Here is a 27,919-nt window from a genome sequence, read left to right as displayed (position 1 = left end):
TTCTAAAAAAAAAACTATTTAAGGCCTTGTCTAGCAGGGCGCAATCCAGTGAAAACTATTGACTTTTGACCAAATATATATATTTTGTAAAAATATAATAAAAGGGTAGAACGCATCACCGGACTACGCCCAGTTTAACCAGGCCTTAAAATTCTAAATATTCCAACCGTCTCGTGTAGACTAGGTGTTAAGATTATTTTATCATCCCTGTTTTTTTTTTCTTGTTGACAACAGAAAGAATGATGTATGTGAGAATATGAATGTTTGTGTATTTCTTTCTCTTCTCTCTGGCTAGTTGGTAATTTGGGTATCTGCCGCGCAAAATCTACGAACTAGAAATACAATCTACATAGCAGGCGATAGAAATAGAAAATTAGTTTGTTAAAATGAAGATTGAGGAACAATCTGAAAGAATAAAACAAAATGTAGGTATTTGAAGAAATATGAAGTGTTTTCTTTTAATATTAGTGAATATTTCCACAAAATTTAAAATTCCAAGATTGTTGCCGGTTGCATCTTAAAGAAGGCTGAACTCAGAGAATTCCTCATCCGTAAGCCCGCAAGAGATGGTTCCTCTGGTGTAGAGATGTGTGTCATACCCTCACGTATTGAAATCATCATCATAGTTACCGAAACCTAACAGATCTTGAGTCATCACCGGAAAGTTGCGTGGTCAGCGTGCAAAATCAATTTGACGATTTAATGAATATCGCCACACGTCATGTTCTGTTGCTTCAAGGAGTGGTGGGTCAAAGATTTTGGCCAGCAGTATTCACCGAGCGCTCATAATATGTTTCGAAACTCAACTAAAAAATCCTACTTGTTTAGCTCATAAATATTTCCTTTCAGTTGGCTAGTGAGTGGTTTTTTTCGAGTTGTGATTCTCATACAGTTATGAACCCTCGGTGAATACGAGCTACGGCCCCAAGAACAAAATTAGTCCAAAGAAGCCATTGTCAGTGTTTTTGTACTCTGTTGTGGAGAGTCGAGACTGAGGAGGAATGGATTTACGAAACCTCTGGAGGAGTTTGCCGAGGCCATTTAAATTGGGGAAGGACGTCTGAGGACTCTATTGTTTTTCTTACCAGGCTAAAAGTCTTGTGTTTAAAGCCTCTCATAACAAATAAAAGGAATATGTATATTGAATTGATTTATAATTTTTTTTAATTACACTGGTCTGCAAAATTTAACTTTTTTTTTCTCCTTCAAATAATTTTTTGATATTATGAAAGATTAGACTTTCCTGAATCTAAATCTGGTATCATAAAAATTCTATCAGGTGCCATTTTTGTAAAAATGATTTTTGAAAAATGTGAGTAGTTCCTAAAAAATCCCTCTTTTAGATTCATTTGAACTTGTATATATTTAAAACTATTTGTCGCATTGAGCTCAAATTTGGAGGACTTATTCTTCATAATATGACCTATCGATTGACACCAAATATGTTCTTTTACATTCATGTTTACTCATTTTTTAAAATACTGATTAACAATAAAAGCAGACATTTCGAAATCCTTCACTTTTTAGTAAATCCTACATGAAGAAAAGCACCTTAATTAAGGAAAATGTAAAATATCAATGCCCATTATATTTAAAAAGTCAACTATGTAAAGAAAACCAAAATAAAAAACATTAAACAAAATTTTTACGTGTTTTGTAATTTTATATACAATTTTTCTATTCAGAAATATCTTATTTTTAATAAACTATTCGATAAATTGCCTTGTAAAGCTTCAGATTTGTTTCTCCTAGAAACAACTGTACACTTTTCTTATAGTTTTTGATATGCTGAGTTAGAATCCGAAGTGAAAAAAATTCTATCACATCAGGATTTTAAGATATTCGCATTAAAGTATCACAAAATCACAAAATTTTTAGAAAATCTCAAAAAAACTACTTTATCTCAAAAACCAGAGCTGGCCGAAATTTTTTGAGCTCGGATTCAAAATCAGCACACTAAAGTCCATTAGAAAAGTATACTTTTGTTCTAGGGAGAAAGATATATTAATTTTTAGAGATCAGTTTCTTTATGGTAAGATAGGCCAAACCTTCTAAACTTACTTAAATTAAGATATCTCGGAGAAAAAAAGAGATATTGAGAAGATTGCAATTGAATTTGAAAGAAAAAAATAAGTTCTTTCATAAACCGTATCAATTTCAATTGAAAAAGATTACATTATGCCAAAATATTTCTTCGAAAACAGCAAAAAAATGGGTTTTTGAGATTTTCTAACGGGAATATTTTAATAACGTGACGTGCTAGGTCAATTCTGACTTCGGATTCGGAATCAGCATAAAAAAATCCTTTAGAAAAGTATAGTTTTATTTAAAGGAGGATTTCCTTGCAGACCACTGTTATCAGAAGAAAATGAGAATGACAATTAAAAAAAAAAAAAACAGTTTTGCGTAAGTTACTTTTTCATAAAAATTAAAAGTGAAAAATAGTGATTTTTCAAATTTGTTTTTCCTGGAATCAGCAATTCACATAATGGTCGTGTTTTTTGAAAAAGTGAATAACCAGCTCAGCAAATTTAACAAATATTTAAAAATTTTATTAAATTCTATGACGGTGTCTACATTGGATTGCCTCATCCGACTTTTTTTGACTTTAGACACTCTGGTCGAAGAAAAAGTCACAAAAAATCCATAAAGTTTTAAAAAATTTTAAAATATATGGATTTTTTTTTGACATTTTCTTTCGACCAGAGTGTTTAGCGTCAAAAAAGTCTGATGAGGCATTTATGCACACACGTCAAGATATTCAAAAAAAAAAGTATAATAATATTATGAAATAAAATAAAGCCTCAAGTAACATTTTGCTAATCTGGAGATACATATCTTGTGGATCATTTTAAAAATAATATTTTAATGGAAAAAAATCAAATAAAGATTCGATTAACGATTAATAACTCTGGTCAACGAAGGGTTTTAGTGCGCTGAATTCGAATCCAAACTCAGAATTTTTCCATCACGTCAGGTTTTTGAGAAAATTAAAAAATTAAGGTTTTTTGCAATTTTTGAAGCTGTGCAGCAATGTGGGGTAATTTTTTTCAACAAAATTTTTAATATTTTCTAAAAGTTCTAATCTTATTCTTTCAAAATCAGTTTAAATCTTAAAATCTTTATTTGTCTTTTTTTTTCCCTACATATACATATAGGTATGTAGTTTTAAATAAAATGCTTAGGTATATCGTACGTATAATAGCAGAAACACATACAAAGCTTTCAACTAGATATTGTTCCCAAAGTAAAAGATATATTGGAAAGGTTTAAACTGGATTTTAATGAAGAAAATTATGACTTTTAGAAATCATGCACAGAGTAAGGTTTTTAAAACTTTAAAACACGTACATATATCTCAAAAATTTTGTTGACGAGTCTAATTTGTATTTTGAAAACAAAATTCCAAAAATCTCAACCTATTAAGTATGAATCGTTCATATTTGCATAGAAGCAACAATATTCATTATTTAGGGTATTATTAGTTGTAGGTTATTTCAGTTATTAAGTATACAGTAGCAGCGCAAACGGAACTATGATGCCTCTTCGCTTGAGGCTATCACTAACAAAGTTATTGTAAGCTACGATACATCTTGTAGAGCTACTATATCCTCATATTGGCTATCGTACAAAACATAGACGGAGCTATGATGACTCTTTGCTTAAAGAGCTATCACAAACGAAGTTCTGGTAAGGTACGATACATCTTGCATAGGTTCTCTGCGCAAAATAAAGCTACTACATCCGCATATTGGCTATCGTATTCAAGTGGACGTTGTCACGGCTAAATAAGTCGGATACGATAGCTCTTGCGATTTGGTACAATGCCTTAATTTTTTTTCTTTAAAATAAGAGCTGAATGAATGTGTTGCTGCAAGTATGGAAAGAGTGACGACAGCTGTAGTTGGGTCGCGGTGGTCGTAATTTGCGTATAATAACTCTGCTTTGGACACGATAGCTGGAATTTTGGTCTTGTTTTAAAATTTTTTGTTCCGGTACCCGAATTTCAAAATGAAAATTTCTGAGTGTTCTTTAAGGCTTTATGGGCACATCCTTATAAGGACTATAACTAGTTTTACGTTAGGAAGTACGAATATACGAATGAACCATGACATCCGCTCAACAACAACTCATCTTCCCCATCTAATGAAAGTCAAATTTGTTTCTGACAACGAACATACCAAAGTGGTCCCTATGGGTCTAGGATCTACCCTATTCGTTTTCTTCTTCTTCAAAAAAAAAAAAAAAAAAAAAAAAGAAAGACAATTTAAAAATTTATAATCAACCAAGCCAAAACAAATCATCAAACGACGCACGTTGGAAAAAAAAAAAACAAAAATTAAAGAAAAATTCCATCCGTTTTTGTGCTGCGCAGCAGATATCTCAAAAAGAGATGCGTATAGAAACAAGTATCTATCTATACCAGGTTTTTTGAATTAGGAATTTTTTCCACAAACCTATACAACATCGGCATATTGCAAACAAGAAGAAGAACAACAACAAATAATGTGACTTTTTCCTTTTAGCTAAACACCAAGGCCCTATAAATAGATCTTTTAGCCCGATCAATTGAAAAGGCACATTGTATACTCTGCTCCTGCATGTTTTCTGTTGCTGCACTCTCCTCGATCGTATAGAAAGATGCATCATGGCATTGCGTGCTGGCACGAGTCTTCCAACTAAGTCCATATATAACTACAACAACGACGACGGTGAAGATCGAGGTCCATGTCGTCGTTGTTTTTAGTATTTACCAATGCCGTTCCCCAATCTCGATGTTTGTATGCTGGCTGTCGCCTTTATGATTACTCTAGAGAATTTTTATAGATTCTTGCGCTCGCTCTTTTTATAGGGAAAAAAGGCCGAAGGAGGCCCCAAGAACATTGTGTAAATCTCACCTACGTGTATTTTTATAGTGGATATCTCTCTAATAGGATATTCTGCTGTTGCTGCTTCGACGACTTCGGCCTCCTGCCCAGCCCCAAACCTGGGCACAGGCGCAATCCCTTGGTGGATTGAATTCCTATATATTCTCTCTTTCATCTCGTGAGGCTTAAAATAGCCCGTGCGATTCTAAATGAAATTGTAATGCAATGCAAGTTATTCCAAAATGAGGAGCAGAAAAAAAAAAATAACAAACTTGCAACAGTTGGCAACAGAAACAACAACAAAAAAATTACATCGAACCGCCTGGACACAAGGCGCATATATCGGCTGCTGGTTCTGTTGCTGCTGCGGCAGCCAGCTACTGATCAAGCGCTGAAGCTGGTCAATACTCAGTATTTGTTTTTATGGATTCAGAGTCAGCAGAATCCCAGATGCTCAGTTTTTGTTGTTGTTGTTGTTTTGTGTTATTATGGAACTCTGTTTGGCTGATTCCTCTCCTCTCACAAGTCTCCTTCGAACAAAAAAGTTAAGAAAAAAAATAACTTAGAGTTCGTTAGCCCGTATTATGGCGATGTAAATTATCGGACCTCGAGACATGTTTTGCGATACATTTGTAATGGCTTCGATATTGTATATGTTTCTATGATATCGAAGGGGGCTCTGGGTTGTAAATATATTTTCTAGTTTTCAAGGTGAACGAGATACAAATATTTTATTCCTTTTTTGGATTTCGTTTTTTTTTTTTTTCTCAAGCCTTTAAGTCTTAAATAGTAGATAGGTCTCTCTTTCTAGTTCGTATATATTGATGGATTGATGCATTAAGGTTACGCATACAAAATATGTATATCATTGTTTTCTTGAGAGAGATTTTCTATAACTGGCAATCGTGTTAGGATGTGAAGGATTTATCGCCTAATAGGGGGCTTTTGTGTTTTTTTTTGCTAGCTCTGCTGTAAAGGCAGGTTTAAGTATTTTATTTCTTGACAGGAATTTTTTTTTTTTTTTTTCAAATAACTTGAAAGCATTTAAAATCTATTTCTAGATTTTATTGAGTTTTTATAAAAATCATAATTAAATATTTGTCAAGTTTTTATTAGAATATTGTTCATCAGAATTCTAAGGATTTTGTCCTTTTTATCAAATTTTATATAATTTCAGACCTTCAATATCAATTTGATTCAAAAGAATTTTTGTGACAAATTAACTCTCGCTCAAAGTTAATAAATTTTGATTGTTTGAACAATTGTTTTCTTGTTTTAAATAAATATTTATTCCGTCATTGAATATATTATTCAAAATAAAATATTCGCATTCGTCGATGAAAAGATTCCAAAAAAAAAAAATGCGAGAAAACACCTGATTTATTATTTCTAACTTGAAAAGATTAATTTAAAATGGAATTTTGGTATTAAATTAACTTTTTTTCATAAAAATGAAATTGAAACTGAAATAATAATAATATTTGCAAAGAACAAACATGTTAGGGAAATTCCCAACAAAACAGATTCCATTCTTTTGTGAATCAAATGATCGACAGAAATCGTCAATATAATGGCCAAAATCATATGATCAGTGTTTGTTTTCATGGAGACTAAAATTGTACAGTATTTAAGTAACAAAGTTGAAATATTTAAAGAAAGATCTCTTATGTGGAAAAGAAATTTCAATGAGTTCCACAGTCTTTTTAAGATTATAATTTTAATTCTTATATTTATATTTTAACCCTAGTCTACTCATTTATTTTGGAAAACAAAAAATAATAATAACAAGACACATGTAGACCAGTGCCAAAGCCTTCAAAAACATTAAAAAGTAAAAAAAAAAATCATAGTAGAAAAGGAGGGAAATATGATGAGAATGAAACGAAAAACAAATTACAGGCGAGCCAAGTTCGGGAAATGGTTTTATTTGAGTTTTAAACCCTCTGTAGGCACACCTCTTTTTTGCGAATTTGGTTTATACTTTTTCACGTTGCTAGAACTTTTTTATGTCTCACTTATTTATAGAGAATCATATATGAAATTGATGTAGAATTTTCTGATGAATTCGAATATTGTATTTACAATTCCAAAAAAATGTATTTTCACCCTCATAATGACACTTTTTTGTGGCCACTTTTTATTTTTGTCCTGCCAAATTCGCACCCGTGTGCCGACAGAGGGTTTATGGTAAAAAATGGTATATAATCTCGATTTCGGCAAAACTACAAGTAATATGGAAAAAAGTTGTATAGAAAAGTTGTAGGTAATATAAAGATCTACAATTTTTGTATATGGACAATTTTTTCACATAACCTCAAAATGTATGTGAAAAATTCAAATAACCGAGTTTTTGGTTTCTTACTTTTATCTTTTTCACAAAAATGTTTTTTTCTACGAAATTTTGTGAAAACTTACCTTATTATGTCCCAAACACACTGTTATTTATTTGACTTCAAATATTTATTTTTTTCACCTAATTTTGACTTAATATAAAAAATCGAAAATTCACATGTCAAAATATACTCTTTTTTTTAAAGTCGATTGGAATTTCGTTCACTAAAATGTCTCTGATGGTGTAAAAACAATTTAAATTTTTTCATTTTTCATTTTTTTCGATGTGAGTATGCTAGGCTCATAGCTAGTTGCTGAATTCAAATGTAAACGAAATTATAGGAAATTATTTAGCTAAGTGCATTCCACGGTAGTTTCTTCTACATTTTTTTATGTAGGTATTTATGTTTTTACTTTTGAGTCTTATGAGTCGTTATATATTGTGGAACTCATTTATCACAAAAGGGGAACTCCTATACATAAGGTTTAAATCAAGTACTGATAATGTGATATTCGAATGCAAAAGAAATTTTCCTATATAATACTGTGTATTAATTAGGTACATTCCACATTTCATTTTCGAAAAAAAAATAACTTGTTTAATAAAATTTAAGTTCTTCAATACTACATTAGATTGTTTAGTGAATTTTATGTGGAAAATTGTTTCATTTTTTCCTGTAATTGATTTTTTTAACATTCGAATTGTACAAATAAAAAATTGCTTTGAATAAAAACTTAAAAAATTCTTGGAGATGTTTCTTACATAAATATTTTTGTATATAAAATATTCTTCAAAAAAAAAATGTCTCATCCCATTTTTGAGAAATTATTTTTCGACACAAATTAAAATTTTCAAAAAATTCACTAACCTGTTTATTGAATAAATTTTTTTTTATTAACAAATACTATTTAAATGATTCCATATAAAAATGTTCCTTAATATCGGTTTAGTAACTTGGGAGAAAGCTAGAAATCAAAAAAAAAAAAATAGTTCTATTACCTTCAATAATGGTTGAACAAATATTTTTTATCTCAATTTTAAGATTATTAAGCTATGATTACACGGTCAACGAAATCGGTCAACGCGTTGACTCTCTGACGTCAAGAAAAAATCCATATTCTCTCTGTCATCTCACCGTCAACGTTCACAGTGTCAATGCCTAAAACATTGACTATCACACGATTGACACTATTGCGTCAATGTTGTCCTAAATTACGTTGACCCGCAGGTGTGTCAACGTGACGTTTACTTAGCAGTGTCAACGCGTTGACTCACAAAACTTTGTTGATCACACGGTTTGACAAGCAAAAATTTAAATTTTCCAAAAATATTTTTAAACAAAAAAAGCGGAGAAAATGAGATTTGAAAAAAGCTCTCATAGAAAAATTAAACGAAAATTTGTTTGACATGGTTGCATTCAAATGTAAATATTTCGAGATAAACGCAGTGCACTTTTAAGATAAAAGTCTTAAATGAATTCTGATAGGATTTTTGAACGAATGTAAATGTAAAATTACTAAAGTTTTGTCAAAAAATTAGAAAAAAAATAAAAAAGTTTCGACGTTGATTTTTTAAAAATCGAAACAAAAATCAATATGGCCACCTTCAAACGCTTATAGCATAGGAACGCGGCACCCAATGTTAATGGTTATGGTCTTAAAATGTAGCTTATTATACATATACAAATGGTTTTTGGTTTTTTGTAAAAAAAAAGTTTTTTGCATCCAACATGGATGCCACGGCCATACCGAAAAGTTAAAAAAAAAAAAAAAAAAAAACAAAAAGGTGAAATGATGAAATGAGAACCCCCGCCCTCTAAAACGGTACATCATTCAAAAACTTGTCCTACAAAAAATGTTCCCAATCCAACTTTCATCACATTTCTATACAAAAAACAATGTCATTCTGAAACGATGACACGGTATTAAATTCTGCCCCGTCAACGCTGGGACAGGGTCATTGCGATGACACCCAGTCCTAAAACCCTGTCAACGCGTCCCAATGGCACTGACAGAGAGATTACACGGTCATCGAAAATAGTCAATGCGATGACCCAAAAATGTGTGTCAACGCGAGAGTCATCGTACCCGTCAACGCAATGACAGCAGTTTTCGTTGACGATCACACGACGTGACACTATTGGGACAGATTGTGACGTCATTTTTACGTCAGAGAGTCAACGCGTTGACCGATTTCGTTTATTTGGTAGGCACTCCGAAAAATCGATTGCTAGACACCTCTAGAATATACACACCAAATATGAGCTCTTAATATTAATGGGAAGGTCCTCCGCTTCGCAATTTTCCATTTTTTTACATCAAGCTTCTACTAAAAAAAAAATCATTTTTTTTAAGTCGACTTTTTAGCAAATGTCTTCACATATTCTTGTAGGAAATTGAATGCTCTACAAAAAATTGCTTAAACACATTTTTCGTTTATCTAACCGTTTAATAGATATTTGAGGTCCAAAAATCAAGAAAATCTTTAAAAATTCGTTTTTTGTTCTAAATTTTGTAACAAATTGAAAAATTATAATCATCAAACGCGCAAGACATATTCTTGTAGGAAATATGTAGATTGTTTCACAAAAAAGGTCTTATTAACTTTTTTCATTAATCTAACCATTCTAAAGATATTCGACGTCAAATTAAAAAAAAAATATAAAAACATTTTTTACTTTTAAAAATTTTCTAATTCACTGAAAATTCATTATTTTCAAATTAACAAGATATATTCTTGTAGGGGCTTAAACGTTCTATAAAAAATTTTCTCAGAATCAAATTGATTGCTTTAACCGTTTAGAAGATATTCGTATTATTATAATTTTTCAATTTGCTACAAAATTAAGAACAAAAAACGAACTTTTAAAGATTTTCTTCATTTTTGGACCTCAAATATCTATTAAACGGTTAGATAAACGAAAAAAGTGTTTAAGGCCTTTTTTGTAGAGCGTTCAATTTCCTACAAGAATATGTGAAGACATTTGCTAAAAAGTCGATTTAAAAAAAAAATGATTTTTTTTTAGTAGAAGCTTGATGTAAAAATGGAAAATTGCGAAGCGGAGGACCTTCCCATTAATATTAAGAGAATCGATTTTTCGGAGTACCAAATCAAAAAAAAAAAGAATTTCAATTTTTTTGACCCACCCTAATGTACATACATATATGTATATCAACATTTTGTTCAATATTTTTCGTATCAAAAAATTTTTTTTTTATTTCTTTTAGGTATTACCCATTTTTGCATCACAGCTTCAAATCAGTGATTGGTTTTGTTAAAAATATTAATTTATTTTTTCACACTCTTTTTGTTCGAAGACAATCAAACAAAACAAAATCTTATTTCAATTTTGATTTATTAAATCTTTCAACATATCCAGACAAACGGCCATTTGCCCCCGCTAAAATTGTAACCCTTTGTTCTCTATTGACAAGCAGTTTTTTTTTTTTTTTTTCATTTCTTTTTTTTTTTCTATTCAACTTTCCTTTGGCAAAACAGCAAAATAATATACAATTTCATCTTCGATTAATCGCAAATTTTATGGCAAATCTCAATTCAAAGATCGATTCTTTTATAATTCAGCGTCAAATCCTCCATTCGCGGCATAACAATATGACCGATACTTATCTGGATCGAATTCGAAGCGAATGAAATTATGATCAAAGGGATCAGTTTAGAGTTTTTTTTAAATAATTTTTGATATGAAAAGAGTTGCACATATTGACTGAAGACAGATTTATATAGATTGTTAGATGGTGATGGAGGGGTTGGGTATAGTAATAAAAAATTGATGCAAGAGTCCTATAAAAAATATTATTGGCTGACGTAATTCTCCTCTTTAACAATACAAAATACGTTAAAGAGCATTTCGATGGGTCTTATAAGTCGCACCACACCGCAACCATCATACAATAACAGCTAAAGCTACTCGTATAACTTGTACCAACAGCAGCAACAGCGCCATGGTATAAAGTAGCATCAAGCAACACCAGGCGGAACCAATAAATCAAAATTTAGGTCAAATTTCTTTTCGAATCAAATAAATAATACAAAAAAATTGTATGTTTTTATCTTTCTTTCTCTTTCCCTCTTTTTATAAAATTCGATATATGAATTGATGATGCCGCAAGAAATCACAGAAGATTATAAGCACACGCGCAAATAAGAGCTTCAGCTAGAAGCACCAAAACCATCACAAAGGGCATAGAGCAGATCTATGGAAAAAAGGCATTAAAAACGCTTTGGAGTTTTTTTTTTTTGTATAGTAAATTTATTCAAATGATTTTATTAATAATCTTGATTGATGATGACGACGAATTTGACGATGCTGATGGGCTTTTTGGTATAAAAGCAGATGGTTTTTTTTTTCCAAATGCACATAATAAAACATGTGGAAGTGGATTGTTGAGTAAAAAAAAATAAGACGAATTAGAGACAGACCAATGACGGAAATTTTTATAAAATTGACCCAATTTTTTTTTTGAACGAAAAGTTTCGGGATTTAAGACATTGGGAATTGGTTGGTTCGAAGAGTAAGATAATTTTTGTAAAAACGAGAAAATACTTCGTACTATGATTTTTGATTTGTTTGAAACACAGCTGTAAAAATATCAATTGAAAAAAAAAAATGCATTTAAAGTTAACAAAAATATTTATTGCAACTGAAAAAAAATTGCATCAAAAAAATTTTTTTTTGGTGCACTGAAAAATATTTGCATAAAAAAAAGTTATTGAAAATAAAAATATTTTGCATTAAAGAAAAATTTATTGCTAGTAAAAAATTTTCTAAATAAAAAAAAAAAATCTATGCAAAATATGTGCATTAAATATTTCGTCGAATTTCTTACAATTTTGACTATTTGGACTTACATTGGGTTCAATAAATAGATAATGTATAGTTAAATAAATAGCAGAAATTTGACTTTTTTTTTCAGTGCAGAAAAATAAATTATATAATTAATTTTTTTTTAATTTGTAATGGAAAACAAATGCATTAAATTTTTTTTTTAAACACTGGTTTGAACAAAGTCCGAACTGAACTAACTTCCAAAGGACTTGGGACCTGTAATATGGAAAAATTGGTTTCGATCTACTTTGAGGTAATTTTAGAATATATTAGTTCCAAACGTCCTAATAAAAAGTGTCTATGGGCTAAACTCTTTATCGCAAGAAGGGTTTCCGATATATTTTACATTAATCTATTTTACCCTTATTTACCCTTTAACCCCCTTTTCATCATCATATTCTCATAGAAGATTATTATTTATGAATCACGAATATTATAATGTACCTTCTTGTGTATTTTGTTTGACTATAATGTTATGATTTTAAGTGTTTTTTTTTTACAAATCTGAGCATATATGTTCCCCCATAACTTCTAAACTACTTTACATAAGTTGACAAATGATGTAACGTTAGAAGCGTCTTGTTTGTTCGCTAGTTATAGGCTTTGTAGAGATACCCTTTAGGGACATAAATCACAAACAATTCGGGTTTTAGTTTTTGAACCCATTTTTTGTGTTAAGTATAACTTGATGAAGTGTTTGTAAACACACTGTACCTTAAAACAAAAGTGTTTAGTGCATAAAGTTTGGCTCTAAATGACGCCATATTAGTAAATTTAGTAGGGAAGGGCAAATTTATTAAAAATTGACTTAATTTGAAAAAAAAAATTGTAAAAATTTCAACGTTTTGCACCAACAATAATGTGCTGTAACGTTTTGTAAAGCCAAAAAAAATATTCTTGTATCTTGTTTTTAAATATAGCTGATTAATGAACCAGTTTTTGAAAAATTAATTTTCAAAAAAAAATATGGCTTTTTAAAAAAAAACTATTTTTTTTTTTATCGAAATCGACAAAACATTTTTAGATCCAGTTTTCTGTTTTTGTTTAAAAACAAATAAGAGCATTGAATTTTGAGAACTAAATTAGTACTTAATAACATCAAATTTTGAAAAAAAATTATTTCGAAATTTTTTTTCAAAATTTTGATTTTGAAAAGTAATTTTTCAAAAACTAGTCCATTATACAGCTTTATTTGAAAACATGTTAAAAGACTTAATTTTTGGCCTTTACTAAGAGCTGGCTTCTACATTTTAGATATATCTTTGATTTAGTGCTTAATATGTATCAATGACATTCTTTTTGTTTTGTTGCCTGTGAAAAAACATTTCTTGTCCAATTAGGTCTTCAGTTCTATCCAAAATTAAAATTTTCTGGAATAAAATTTGCAACATTGTCACAATCTAATGTAGATTAGTTACAAAAAAAAAAAAAAACCTACTCTCTGTCTATAAAATTCTTTTAAATACAACACCTATCTGTTTACTTTTCCTGACCAGTCACAATTTTTTTTATCCATCAACTTATATAGCAAGCAATTTTTCCAGCTTAGTAAACAAGAATGCAAATGACCATTTTGGAATTTTAAATAATAAAAATCCAATCGTCTAGAGTGGCTAAACTAAACTACTGCAAAAGTCTCGAGACTCGTTAGTTTGTTGTTGTTGTCGTCGTGAGGCACATCTCATCTCATCATCATCGTGTCGTTGGACTTGAAAAAAATAAAAATAATGCAAAAGCGTCACGCAATGTGACCAAGAATATAAAGAAAAAACAACAAAAACCCCAGAACCATCACGTCTCCACTCACTTTTTTAGATCAAAAAAAAAAAAAAAAAATGTCTTACATTCAGAAGCTATCTACTATTTTTAAAGGTAAGTTAGAAGAAGGTTGAGACACTCCAGGCCAGCTTAGTAAGTCTTGTTCCTGTTCCTATTCCTCTATTTTTTTGCTATTCCGTGTGTGTCGGTCGTGAACAACGTGCGATCGATCCCGCAAAGAAATATGTCTTTGAATTCAAATTGACAAGATAATGATAAGTTAGCAAAATAGGTTAACTTTCATTGCATGACCATCACCATTCCATTCTCTCTCTTCTATATCTCTCTAAGAGCCGAAGTATTGTGTCAAATTCGAGGCATAGCAATCGGCCATGCGCCCGCCATATACGAAGAAAAAAAGTGAATGAATAAAACATAATTGGTCCTAACTAAGTGCCTGTGGGTACCCCATCATACTACGACGATTATTTTATTCAACTTGGGTCCAAGTGAAATTTCGCATGCGATTTCTTTAGACAAAATTTAGCAAAGAGTCTTTTAACAATGCCCGGTGATCTCATCAAGTGCGATCGATAATGAGTCTCGTAATGGCATACCGCCTTCTGGCGTCTCTTCAGTCTTCACCTGATGTCAGACTTATATTTATTTATATGGCGTACTACATCATGACACTTATTCTATTATACGCTTCAATAGTTTCCCACCAAGACTCAAATAGCTTTCTTGTTATTGTTGTCTCATGTTTAGACCAAAAAGATCTTGTTATAGTTCTAGATCAAGTCTTTTTTCAAAGTGCGGGTGCGTTTTTGGTCGGAATGTGGATCAGATTTGCGATATAATTTGCGTGTGACATGGAAATCTGGTGCATGTGAGTTGAATAATGAGCCTGTCGCCCTTCATTCTTGACTTGAATTGGTTTTAACAGTTTTTTTTTTTTTTTCATGAACGACTGAGGCTTTTGTTGAATACAAAAAAAAATAAAGAACCGGCAAAATGTGTTAACGCAAAAACCACACCCATACAAGAATGTAAACATTGTCCATATAAAGTTGGTTAACAATTTTTTTGTTTTTTGTTTGTTTTTTTTTTTTTTTTGATCTGAAAAGAGTATCACGGTTAGTACAGACTGCAAAGACCCCACCTTTCTATGAGCTGAAAAAGCTTGATTTGATTTTCCAGGAAAATGTTTTCTTCTTTTGAATGTTTCAGAAGACTATGAATGCGGCAATTTTGTAAGTGGGAGTGAGACAATTTAATTGCCATCATTTTCATGCTCGTTGGACTGTTTTTCATGTGCAACTGCAGATTGAAAAAAAAAAAATATGGGTGCTAAGTGTTTTGTTAAGCTTCAGTGACTTTATTCAGAGATCATGCAATATCACATGAAAAAAAATGATGAGAGTAAAAAAATTTTTCTTTAAGGTTGTTTGTTTATTTATTTTTAATGAGATGATCTAGTTAATGGGGAAATCGTATTAGGGTAACTTTTTTATTTGTATTTTAAATAATTATGGAACTTTGCAAAAAGTAAATTGATTGATACAGTTTGATAGTGCTTAAAGAGACCTTTCTTTTGATATATCACTCGATAGATTTAAAGAATTTGGGTTTGAAGATATCTCTTTACAAAGTTATGAAAAATAATGTTTATATTGCAAATAACTCAGAAACCAGGTATGATAATAGCTTTTGAATTTCATTTATTGATAACTCTTTAAACGTACTTTCTTTTGATGTCAAACTTGATAGATTTGGAGGAAATTTTTTAAAATGCATTTTTTTTCGGCAATTATTTTTTTTTGCAAAATAAAAAAAAAAATAAAAGAATTTTAATTTTTTCGCCTTAATTGATAGGCACGTTCACTATGAACTCATATCTTTAAAACAAAATTTGTTTTGAGGTCTCAAGACATCTGTTTCTGAATTTTTTTTTAAAATAATATTTTTGAACTCAGATAACTCTGGAACAAGACATCAAAGAAACTTTTGGGTTTCACATTTTAAAAGTTTTTAAGGAGACCTTTCATTTGATACCTCACTCGATCGATTTATAGGAATTTCGTTATAATGCATTTTTTTTTTGGTGTTCAGATATGATTTGGAGGAAATTTTTCAAAATTAATTTTTTTTTCTTCAAGGGGTTCCCCTTGTATTTTTTTTTTCGAAATGTAAAAAAAATAGATTTTTGTATCTAAATGGATGGTGTTTACTATGACCACATATCTCTTAAGCAAAACGTTTTTTCGAGACAAAAACCCACTTTGGATTCAAATCACTCTGCAACCAGATTTCAAAGAAATATTTGGTTTTCAGATATAAGTAGTGCTTAAAGAGACCTTTCATTTGATACCTCACTCGATGGATTTGGAAAACATTTTTGAAAATCCATTTTTTTCTGCAAGGGGTAGGTATTTTTTTCAAAAAAACTTAAAAAAATAGATTTTTAACTTTTGCAACTAAATGGATAGATGAGTTCACTATGAGCACATATCTTCTAAACTAAAACTTTTTTCGAGACATTTGTCCGGAGATATCAATTACCAGAAATTAGAAAACAAAATCATCTTTGGATTCAAATAACTCTTCAACCAGACCTCAAAGAAATTTTTGGTTTTCAAATATAAGTCGTGTTTGAAGAGACCTTTCATTTGATACCTCACTCGATGGATTTGGAGCAAATTTTCCAAAATAAATTTTTTTTTTCTTCAAGGGGTTCCCCTTGTATTTTTTTTTTTTTCGAAATGTAAAAAAAATATATTTGTAATTTTTGTATCTAAATGGATAGATGTGTTCACTATGAGCATATATCTCTTAACCAAAACGTTTTTTCGAGACATATGTCCGGAGATACAATCACCGACCGAAAATTAGAAAAAAAACCCACTTTGGATTCAAATCACTCTGCAACCAGATTTCAAAGAAGTATTTGGTTTTCAGATATCAGTAGTGCTTAAAGAGACCTTTCATTTGATACCTCACTCGATGGATTTGGAGAACATTTTTGAAAATCCATTTTTTTCTGCAAGGGGTATTTTTTTCAAAAAAACTTAAAAAAATAGATTTTTAACTTTTGCATCTAAATGGATAGGTGAGTTAACTATGAGCACATATCTTCAAACTAAAACTTTTTTCGAGACATGTGTCCGGAGATACATATCTCTTATCAAAAATTAGAAAACAAAATCATCTTTGGATTCAAATAACTTTTCAACCAGACCTCAAAGAAATTTTTGGTTTTTAAATATAAGTCGTGTTTGAAGAGACCTTTCATTTGATACCTCACTCGATATATTTGGAGCAAATTTTTCAAAATTCATTTTTTTTTTTCGGCAAGGGGTACCCCTTGGATTTTTTTCAAAAAACTTTAAAACATAGATTTTTAACTTTTCCATCTAAATGAATAGGTGAGTTCACTAAGAACTCATATCTTCAATCCAAAAATCTTTTCGAATCTTGGGTCTTAAAATATTTGATTTGGAAATTAAGAAAAATTATGTATGTTTGGATTCAGATAACTCTTTAACCAGACTTCAAATCAACTTTTGCTTTTCAGACGTAAATAGAGCTCCAAAAAATCTTTATTTTGATGTCTCACCCGATTGATTCTTAAAAAGCATTTTATTCTTTTTCGAATATCTAAAAAAAAACACTCTGTTTGTTGACAAAAAAATCATTTTTTTTCATGATAAGTAGAACACTTATAATAAAGTTCATAAGCTTATAATAATAACTCACACATTGCTACAAATTAGTCTTTTGTACTTTTATAAAATATTAGACCTTTGCCATTATTTAGAAAAACAAATTAAGCAATTACCTTTCTAATTTTCTTCTACAAAATTGTTAAAATTCCACTTAAAATTTAAGAAATAAAAAAAAATTCATTACACAATTTTTTATTTTAGATTTCTAAAATGTCATTATTTTATTTTTTGTTTTTCTATGACCTCCTAAAAATTTTGCAAATTTGCTTAAATAACAACAGGTGGTTGATACTATTAAAAAGTATTCGTGTTTGGCAATTATTTTAACCTTTCATTTTGTTGCCAAAAATAAAGATGAGCACACTTCTTCATCTTCCTCGTGACACAGACTATAGCTTCCATCAACTAACTATCGAAAAATAATTGCAAAGACATAATTTTTTGATATTTTTGTCTCTATTTTGTTTTGTTTGCAAATCTTACGCATTTTTTTGGATGAGGTTTTATAGCTTTCTCTCTTAAAGTCGCATTATCTACCTGATGGGACAAAAATACTATAATTAATGATTTTCCCATCAAGTGCACTGGTTTGCTATTCAAAATTAATCTACAACACGAAAAGAAACAAATAACCCTAAGATATAAGATTTCTGAGAAGAAAAAAAAAAATATCTAATATCTCTGATTTGTCATTGAGCCACATTTTCATTAATTTTATTTTAGTCAGAATGTATCTTTATCTATCTACTATTATTCTCTTCATAGAAATACATTTGAATTAGATGTTATATAGGCTTAAAAAGCTTATTCATTAACGAAGACAAGGAAATCGATATCTAGCCAAGGGCCGCCATCCACCGCCAACAACTATTATAACATTGGCAACGACTTTTGTATTAAGTTCTGTTAAATTATTGTGCACGATTTGTTAATGAAGTTTTTTTTTTTTTTAATTTATGAGATACAAAAATGATTCTTAAATTTGATTATGTTTTTTTTAGTTAGTTTATCTTAAATCTGAAAAAAAAACCAATACACATTACACATTCACTTCACGATTATGACAAAAAGGGTCAGTTTGATTGTTGTTTTAGGGGATTGTCAAAAAAAAAAAAAGAACTAAAACTAAAATTCCCTTTCAATTTTGCGATTGTTTTATTGATTTTTTGCAGATAAATTCAACTTTTCATTTGGTTCATGGTTTTTATTATTTTAGAGAGAGAGCATAGAGGTGATTTGCCATGTGAATGACTTTATTTATGTAGCTATATAATTTTTGTGTTCTAATAAATCTGTCTATTTTATCGATAAAAAAGTGTCAATGTGCGAAGTTTTTTTTTTTTTTTTTTATTTCCTGATAAATATTGCATGAGTTCTAAATGAAAAATTCAAAAGTTTTTGTTTTGGTTTGCGCGTGAAAGCAAATGCTAATATTGCAATTGGCTTTAAAAATATTTTTGCAGCAGAAATTATTTTTTTGCTATTCATAAATCAGTAATTTGAAATAATATTCAAATTGAACTTTTTGTTTACCAATGAACATTTTATACATCTATGGATTCATATATTGAATGAAACGAAATTCAATTGGCGCGTGAATGGCACATTCTTGCTCGTATAGCTTCGATTAAAAAAAATGTAAGATTAAAACAAATCTTTTTCAAAATTGCTGAAACCGTTTAAAAAAAATGTTTTTTTTTTTTTTAATACAATTTAAAAAAAAATTGTTAAATACTGAGCAGGATTGCCATTTTGAAGCTATATTAGCAAACAAACCGAGTAAAAATGAATAGTTTATAAAAAAAATAAATGTTGTGGTTCATGTTTTCTTGTTGTTGTTGTTGTTGTATATGAAGCGTTTCCAGAGTACCTTTACCACAATTGTCCTTAGCGTTGCCCAGATAGTTTATTTTGTACACCACCGCACAAAATTTAATTTTCTCAAAAATGGCTCCTACGATTTTGATTCAAATATGTATTTACTTTTTAGATAAGGTTTCAACGAAAAAGATCTTTATAAAGATCGTTTTATTTTATTTATTAAAATACTGTTTATGAAATTTTATATAAAGAAAAAGCGACACGAAAATTCAATTGATTATAACTTTTTTGTTTTAAGAGATACATAGATGGATGAAATTTATACTGTAGATAGGTAATAAATAATAACTGTACAAATTTTTAGTTAATTTCATTTTCAAAATTCTAAGATAACGGTGAAAAGATGTTCTTTTTCTTAACACGCCATATCTTTTGATTTAGAGCACATATAATTTTTATTTAACTTTAATACGTATGCTGATAATATTACCTTTCATTTGATATACCTATCACACGTACGTACCGTTACGCTCTACAATTTACATAATATTAAAACTTGAAAAATGCCTCAAAACGCCTGTGGAGAACTGTTGCCCATGACCAGACCAGCCACCAGTGTAGGAAGTATCGTAATCTCAGTTTGAAATTTCGACATGGTTGGCTTTAAAAAATTCTTACTTATTTTGTAAACATGGTAGAAATATGATTGAAGCGTCATATAAAAGGTGAAATAATGAGCTTTTAGATGATATACAATTTGATATAAAATGTATAGATTGTCATTTAAAAAAATTAATTTAATAGTGTTAGAAGAAAAAAAGATTGATTTTTTTTTTTTTTTGGTGAATAGTGATTGGTTTCAAAAATTCTAGCTCTTTTTGTAAATGTTGTATAGACATGGTCGATATAAATATTTTAAGCGGAAACGATAAGGTTTCAGAAGATAGAAATTTATTATAGGTTGTCATATAAAAAAATATGGATTTAAAGGCTATGGAATAAAAAAAAAATGTAGATTTTTTCGATTTTTTTCTGCAAGGAAAATGATTTTTTAAGGTTTCACTTCTACCACGTGTGAATTGCACAATGCACACATGATTTTTTTCTCAAAAGTATTTGTACATTTGTCAAATTAAAAAAAAAAAGTTTTAAAATTGTAGACAACTTGAACTTTTTTGATTAGTTTATGGGAGCAAGTTGTGCAATTATTTTTTTTAAAGTTTTTTTTTTTTTGTTAGATTTTTTAATAATTTTTCTTAATACATAAATTGAAAAAAAAAAAAAATTGGTATGAAATTTTGAAGTAATTATAAGTTAAAACATTAAAACAAAATTCTAAAAAACATAAATAAAATAAAAAAATTATTTTTCAAAAAAAAAAAAAAAAAAAAAAAATATTTTTTTTTTTTTTTTGAAAATTAGCTATACACGTTTCTGTGGAAAAATATTTCTTGAAATCTGTTAAGTTCCTTACGAGTAAATGAGAAACTACGAAAACGGTTCTATGTCAGGTATTGGTTTCAAAAATTGTGAAAGTAGGATACCTACTATTTGCGACAAAATAAGTTATTTTTTTCTTTAATCAAAATCCTTACAGTAATTTTTGAGAAAATTAAGCCCTGTCCTGTAATAGGTTATTATTGAAAGACAACTTGTCTACACTCTGCCGGATGTTTATTATTGATGATGTGCCATAATATTTTTCAATGAATATCGCTGATCCTAGAGTTTTGGACTGTATGTAGACCTCTTTTTCTAAACTGGCCTTACATTAGACTATATCGTCCCGTTTCTGACCACGTATCTACATAGCAAATTTTGTTCTGTTCTTAAAAGAAATATACATTTTTCTAAAAATTAAAATTATGAATTGAACAAAAGGAAATCAAGTTATGTTTATGACATATTGATTGAGTTGTTTCTAAACTAAAACCTTTGTATCTATTCTTTTTTTAAGTTCTAGAGGAAATTTTAACAGAAAAAAAAATCTTAAACAAAAATGTACTTACGAGGTTCAAGCAGAAACGGGACGATATGCTTTAGTTGCACCACTAAATCACCAATATAAATTAAAACAATGGAATCATTGGGTTTTTCATGATAAGATCACAATTGGTCATCAACTCAATTCCTAACCCATACCAAAAATAAAGAAAAAATAACGTAATGACACAATAATATTGCACTCAATTATTGTCTCACTGACTCATTGTGTCATCAATAAAAAAGTACAATATCATCACGTTGTCAATATTCTTCTAGTCTACAAAAACTAAACAATATAATAAAAAAAAAAACAAAAAAAAACTTGAAGGTCGAATATTTGCGACGTGATTCAATTCAATTCACCCGCAAGCACTCCTCAAAATTGGGTATTTTTTTTAACAACTTATCATTCAATTAAAAAAAACTTGTCAAAAAAAACTTTTATCTTTTCAACTTTATTATAAATATTTTCCACTTTTTTTAACAAAAGTACTATGTACTTTGGGCACCGTCAAGTCTCATCATCGATTTTTATCGATTCAAATCAACAAGTGGGTTGTCAATATAATATCTCTACAAAAAAATGATAAGACAAGTACTTGAAAAAAAAAAAATAAAATAAAACATGTCATAGAACGATATTAACTTTTTTACTTCATTTTTCGATAACATTTCGATAACAAAAAAAAAAAAAAAAAAAAATATTGATAAAATTAATAAAATTTTGTTCAAAATTTTTATATCTAAATTGATTTCTGACAGTTCAATCAAGTTTTACAATTCGATATAATAAAGATTTCATCAACTATTTTAATTTTTGCGCATTTGTTAGTTAAATCGATTAAATCGATAACATGAAATATTCAAGTCATAACTAATAATTAAAAATCGATACGGATTTTATTTGTTTTCTTTAATTAAAAATCTGTTTCCGTGAAATATCCAGATTATCTACAAATTCCATTCTCAAAAGAGATACTAATACAAAAAGAGATACAAAAGTATCTCTAACAACTTCGAAATTTAACACTGTCTGACCTAATGGTAATTTATTGAAATCTCTAAAGGCAATTTAGATACGTTTGTACTCGCTCCCATCTCAACATTACAGTGTTACCAGTAGATTTTGAAGTAGTTGTTGTATAGCAATTTGAAAGGCATTTTAATTGAATCAATGCCGAAAAACAAGCCGGTGAAATATAAGGTGCCAACTCTACTCTCAGTAAATATCTACACAACATACACACAAATTGGATTTTAGAGTGAGTTTGTATATCTATTCTCTGTGGCATACTGGCACGCCCTCTGTGTTTCAATTCGAAGGTGTGAATAACACTGTTTTGACCACAAATTAAATGTTAACTTTATAGAGCTGAAGCTAGAGCAAAGCAAAGAGTTATAATGCAATTGCCATTCGGATAAATTAGCCCTTGTTATAGGAATAGCTCGGATAGGAGATACACCCTGAGGGGGATAGTTTGATGCATATAAAACATACAAATCGGCGGAAAAAAAATGTAAGCCACCGAATTTAGTCTTTTTTTTTTGGGAACATTAACAGAATTTAATTTGACCTTTAGTCAAAAAGTTTACACATGAAATGAGGCCAAACCTCCTGAAGGCTTTGTTAACTTCTTTCAGTTCAAATTTTCAAACTTGTCAAAACGTTAATTTGACATCGTCGTGTGTTGATTTTGTGTGGTGGATATAGTGAAGTTCAAATTTTAAAAGTCTACAATTTTTGTATTTGAAGGAAAGTCTAATTAGAGCCTGAAAAATGGTTAAGGCTATATATTGACACCCTGGGAGATTGTTTTTTTTCTTCTTATATTTTTAGTATTATTTTTTTCGTAATTTGATCCTGACATTTAGCCCGATTAGCACTGATACAATTTTGTTAAAAAAGAAAGAAATAACAACAAAAACAAGAAAAATATATATAAATATCGTGCCTTGTCATAACCACACCTATTTTCGTCTAATAAACGCTTTTCCTTGTTAGTGAGGTTATGGTTTTTTGTTTATTTTTTTGATTTGAACAAGAGGTTTGGCAATGGTGGCGGTGGTATAGTGATGTTGGTGGCTTATGAAAACAGGTGGTTTAGTTTTTGATTTTGATTTTAATTTTTCTTGACTGGTGAATGGACTGCATGTTGATGATGGTGAATGGTGGTGGCATAGCGGCGCCTTAAGGAGATATTTTGTATAGGTACACAAGATTTTTGAATAGTTTTTGGAAGTTGCAACAAAGTTTGTATTAAAACGAGAAAGGGCACATTTTTCATTGAACAGGGTTGAGATTTTTATCGTGAATTGAAAATGACTTAACAATGATGTCTAATTAGTTGTTAAGTTTTAGCTTCTGTGTAAAGGTTTTTAGTATTCCCACATTGTAGTTTTCTATAAGGCAAAAAAACGGGCTGGTATGAAAGAAATTGCATTTAATAGGAAAAAACAATGGAAAAATATGAAATTGGCAAAAATAAGAAAATTATCAAAAAGTAATTAAAAAATGCAATGCCTCTGTAGAACAATTATCTTCTCATTTCTTGACATTTCTCCCTGTTTTTATCAAACCACAATCGAAAATTACTTCCAAAAGAAAAATTAAGAAAAAAAAAATACGTATACGCCCCAGAGTACCATCATCCCCGATGGCTTTGAATGTTTCCAAATTGTAACTCTTTACTAAGGAACTCTGTGACAAAAGCTGGTTGGTATGAAGGAAATTCAATTCGATTAAAAAAAAAATGCACGACTTGGTCGCACGAACATGCTCTTAGAACTAAAAAATTTTTATATGTACATCTACAAATTTGGTAGATGTATACAAAAAATTATAAAAATTCGTTCTTCAAACTCTTAAAATGAAATTGAGCTCCAAATTAAGTATGTAGTTTAAATTTTTTTATAAAGATACATTTTAAGAAAAAAAAATTCAAAATCGTTGGAGCCGTTTTTTAAAAAAGTAATTTTTTACAAATGATTTTATGAAAAAAAAAAAAAAAATTAAAATTAAATTTGGTACGCCATTTTGTAGAAACCTTAAATCAACAGGTAAAACAAAAATTTCAAAAATATTCAATGTCACGTTTTCGAAAAATCGTTAAAATTCAACAAGTAATTTCCTTAAGTTCAACTTTGGAAGTTTTTATACTTTTTTGAAAACTGCAATAACAGAACATGTTTTTAAAATAATAAACCATCGTCACACCATACAAAAAAGCTGCAGTTTAATTCATTTTGTAAAGATGCATTAAGACAAAAAATAAAAAAATTCGCTAGAGTCGTTTTTTAAAAAACAAATTTTTTATAAATAATTTTTTGAAAAAAAAACATTAAAAATGGTAATGCCATTTTGTACCAATTTTATTAATCATCACCTTAAAAAAAATTCAATGGCCTATTTTCGAAAATTCAATTTTTCAAAAAAAAATTATTTTTGATTTATATACAAACTATATATGTTAGTGTTTTTTTTTAATTCCGTTGAAACTAAGCAAATCGTTTGGGAGATAAAAAAAATACGGTTCTATGATTTTTCAAAAAAAAAATTTTCTGTAAAAGATATTATTTTTTGTCTAAAAACTAATGTTTGAATTTTTTGATCAAAATGGTAGGAGACATTTTTGAGAAAATTAAACTTTTTAAAAAACCTTTATTTTTGGTCCAAAAAAATTAAGACCAAAAACGCCAGACATTCTAGCTGACAGACGTACTTAAGAACGCATTTCATAGAACAATTTATTTAATATTTTTAACCTTGCAACTACTCCCTTTCCCTTTAAATCCCTCTTTTATCAAATTTTATTCCAAAATCATGAACAAAATTAAATAAAAAAAAAAAACACTCATACACCCCGGAGCACCCACATCCGAAATCGTTTAAAATTCAAATAAAAAAAAAAAATGAAGATGTTCAAAAAGCATCGACCTGTTCATATTATTCACTGATTTTCTTAACTTAATCAAAAAAAAAAAAAACGATAAAAAAAGAAATGCAAAACAGAGAGTTCACCTCAAGGAAGTATGCAAATTAAATGTTCACCAAAACTAAATTACCAAACCAATAGATACTTTCCTCTAAAACACAAATACACACACAAGATATACCACACATACCTTCCATGTAGATATATTTCGCTTATAAGCTAAAATGGTCATGAGGGGAGGTAAGCCATAAGGCATAGAGATTGAAATGAAAACACAAGAATAATGCAGAACTCCTCCATTTAAAAGTAATGGACTAAAATTAAGGAAGCATTCATGTTGATTTACTAAAACAATTCAAGTTTTGTTGTTGTTGTTGTTTTTTATTATTTTTGATTTTGTATCTTCTCTTTTTTATTTTGTGGCTCTGAAGACTATACATAAAGCTGGTTATATTTTTTTAAGCTAGATGCAGAGCTCTCAACGCGCGATATTATGGCTGAAGATAGAGCAAACAACCTTTGCTTTCTGCTCATTTAATCGACCGATTAAGGTGGTAGATGATGAGGCTAAAGAAGCGAAACACAAAAGGAGCACTTGCAAAAAAAAAAAATGTAAAAAAAAGTCAAGAAAAAATAAATAAAAAAAAAAAAAACAAAACCGGGAAGAAGATTCACTTGTGTAAACATCTGCTGCCGGCAAATTGTACTTATCGTATATTTTCTGCGTTAAGATACAATACAAAAAAAAAAATAAGAAAAAAAAAATCCGTACCCACGGTAAACCAGATACAAAATAATACTCGCATACGAGAAGAAGATGAAAAAGAAGCAGAGGCAGACCTCTGAGAGCTATATCTATAAAGCTACTCTCTGTATATCGTTATTGTAAAAAATTATGGTTTATTGTGTGGATTGTGGATGTAAGATACAAAAACAACAACACAGAGGTGTATTTTTTTGCAGTCACAGTAGAACCTCTGTTTTTGATACGGACTTAAACTTCTTTTACTGATTTTTAGTTTTTTAAAATTATGTTTTTTTTTCTCTTATATCCATCTGTAGAATAAAATATATAACTCCAAAAAATTTCATCAAAATCAGATAAGTATTGTGAGCTATATGTTGACACAAACATGCAAATAAATATTAAAATTTATAAAAATATGTTAATTTTTAAAATATTTTGACGATAAGGCTGAGATTTTTTCAAAATTTATGAAAAATCTTTACTTTTTTGGTTCATTTCGTTGAATGTAAATTTATTTAGTATTTTTGCTGTCCACTTAAGAGAGACTTTACTGTACTTTCATATGTTTGGGTCGAATAATGCAAAAAATTTACTATTTCCTTGGAGTGATTTTTTGATGATTTTTTCTCTGCGCATTTTGAACTTTTTTTTAAACAAATGAACATTTGAGTATCTGTGACAGATTGACTATTTGTTTTCGGGTTCTAACTTTCTATGTTGCATACAACTTAAGTAGGTATAAAACACTTTTACGAACTGTCTGTCAGTTTACTTACGATTTCTCCGTTTGGAACAAAATAAAATTCAACTCTTATATGAAAGTGAAGGTCCATTTGAATTTTTTTTTTTTTAGCTGATCTCTATTTTTATGAACATTCTTAAAGATGCGGAAGAAGAAAAATAAACAAATGAGATTGTATGCAAAAATAATAGTAGAAGAAAGAAATTTTTTTATAGAAATGTATTTTGTTAGAATTGTGAAAGGGGAAAAATAAACGGACATTACTTGATTAGCTTGAGAAAGGAATTTTATTTTATTTTTTTTTTGTCTTTTTTGGAATGCAAATTAAAGAAAAAACTAGGCAAAAGATTAATGGAAGAATGTAAAGGTGTTCTATCTGTAAGTTGATGCACTTAGAAAAAGAATTTGAAATATATAATTACCTTTTTAAGTGAACGGCATAGATGAATTAGATGGAAAAAGATTTGTTTCGTGTTTTTCTTTTATTAGAATCGATATGAGTTTAACATTAAAATATTTGTATGGGAATATATCGCAGGGTATGAAAAGAACGTATGCGAATTCTGATCAGCCTCAAGAAAAACTTTCATGGGGAAGTCAATACTTCTTAATCTTAACTGAAATAAAAAAAAAAAAACGATTTCGACTATTTTTACTTGCAATTGAAAATGGTATATTTTGATTGTAGACGTAAGTTGTTAGAATCACTCGTTTAATAAGTCTAATTTTACTAACCTTTTTATTAAATAAACATACCTTCATCTTCCCGAGTTTCTGTTTTTGTGATTGTAGTTTTTTGTATCAAAGGTAGCAGAATCGTAATTCATAAAACCCTACTAACAATTTTGCTTCTATAATGCTTTACAAAAGCAACAATTGCATCTATAAAGCTTTATAGAACCAAAATTGTTTGTCGGGAAGTATTGGAGTTTTGAAAACGTATGTACCTGTTATATAAGCTTCTACTTCTACTATACAAGTTATTGTTTTGTAACAATTTTCGCAAACTGTCTTATAGAAGCTTAAAAGAAGGTTTATCGGAGCTTGACAGGTGCTGTAACTTATTATAGATTATAAATGTAAAAAAAAATTTCAAATTTTCATATACATAAGTACTTTATTGAAATTGTTTCACTTTATTAACTCACAATATTGACCTTC

The 27,919-nt window shown here is 29.3% G+C and overlaps 1 protein-coding gene and 1 long non-coding RNA gene across 3 annotated transcripts in view; both read left to right on the top strand.

The window, feature by feature from the left end:
* LOC129919561 (mucin-17) overlaps positions 1-27,919 on the top strand; it is a 270,017-nt gene that overhangs the window by 201,008 nt on the left and 41,090 nt on the right. The window lies entirely within an intron of this gene.
* On the top strand, positions 129-1,168 carry LOC129919563 (uncharacterized). Its single transcript, XR_008773089.1, has 2 exons — positions 129-425; positions 500-1,168. It is a non-coding gene; the product is annotated as an uncharacterized LOC129919563 (long non-coding RNA).

This window comes from Episyrphus balteatus, chromosome 4, assembly GCF_945859705.1.
Source record: "Episyrphus balteatus chromosome 4, idEpiBalt1.1, whole genome shotgun sequence".
Classification (NCBI taxonomy): domain Eukaryota; kingdom Metazoa; phylum Arthropoda; class Insecta; order Diptera; family Syrphidae; genus Episyrphus; species Episyrphus balteatus.
The sequence above is the reverse complement of the archived record's forward strand: the minus strand, read 5'-3'. Positions and strand labels throughout refer to the sequence as shown.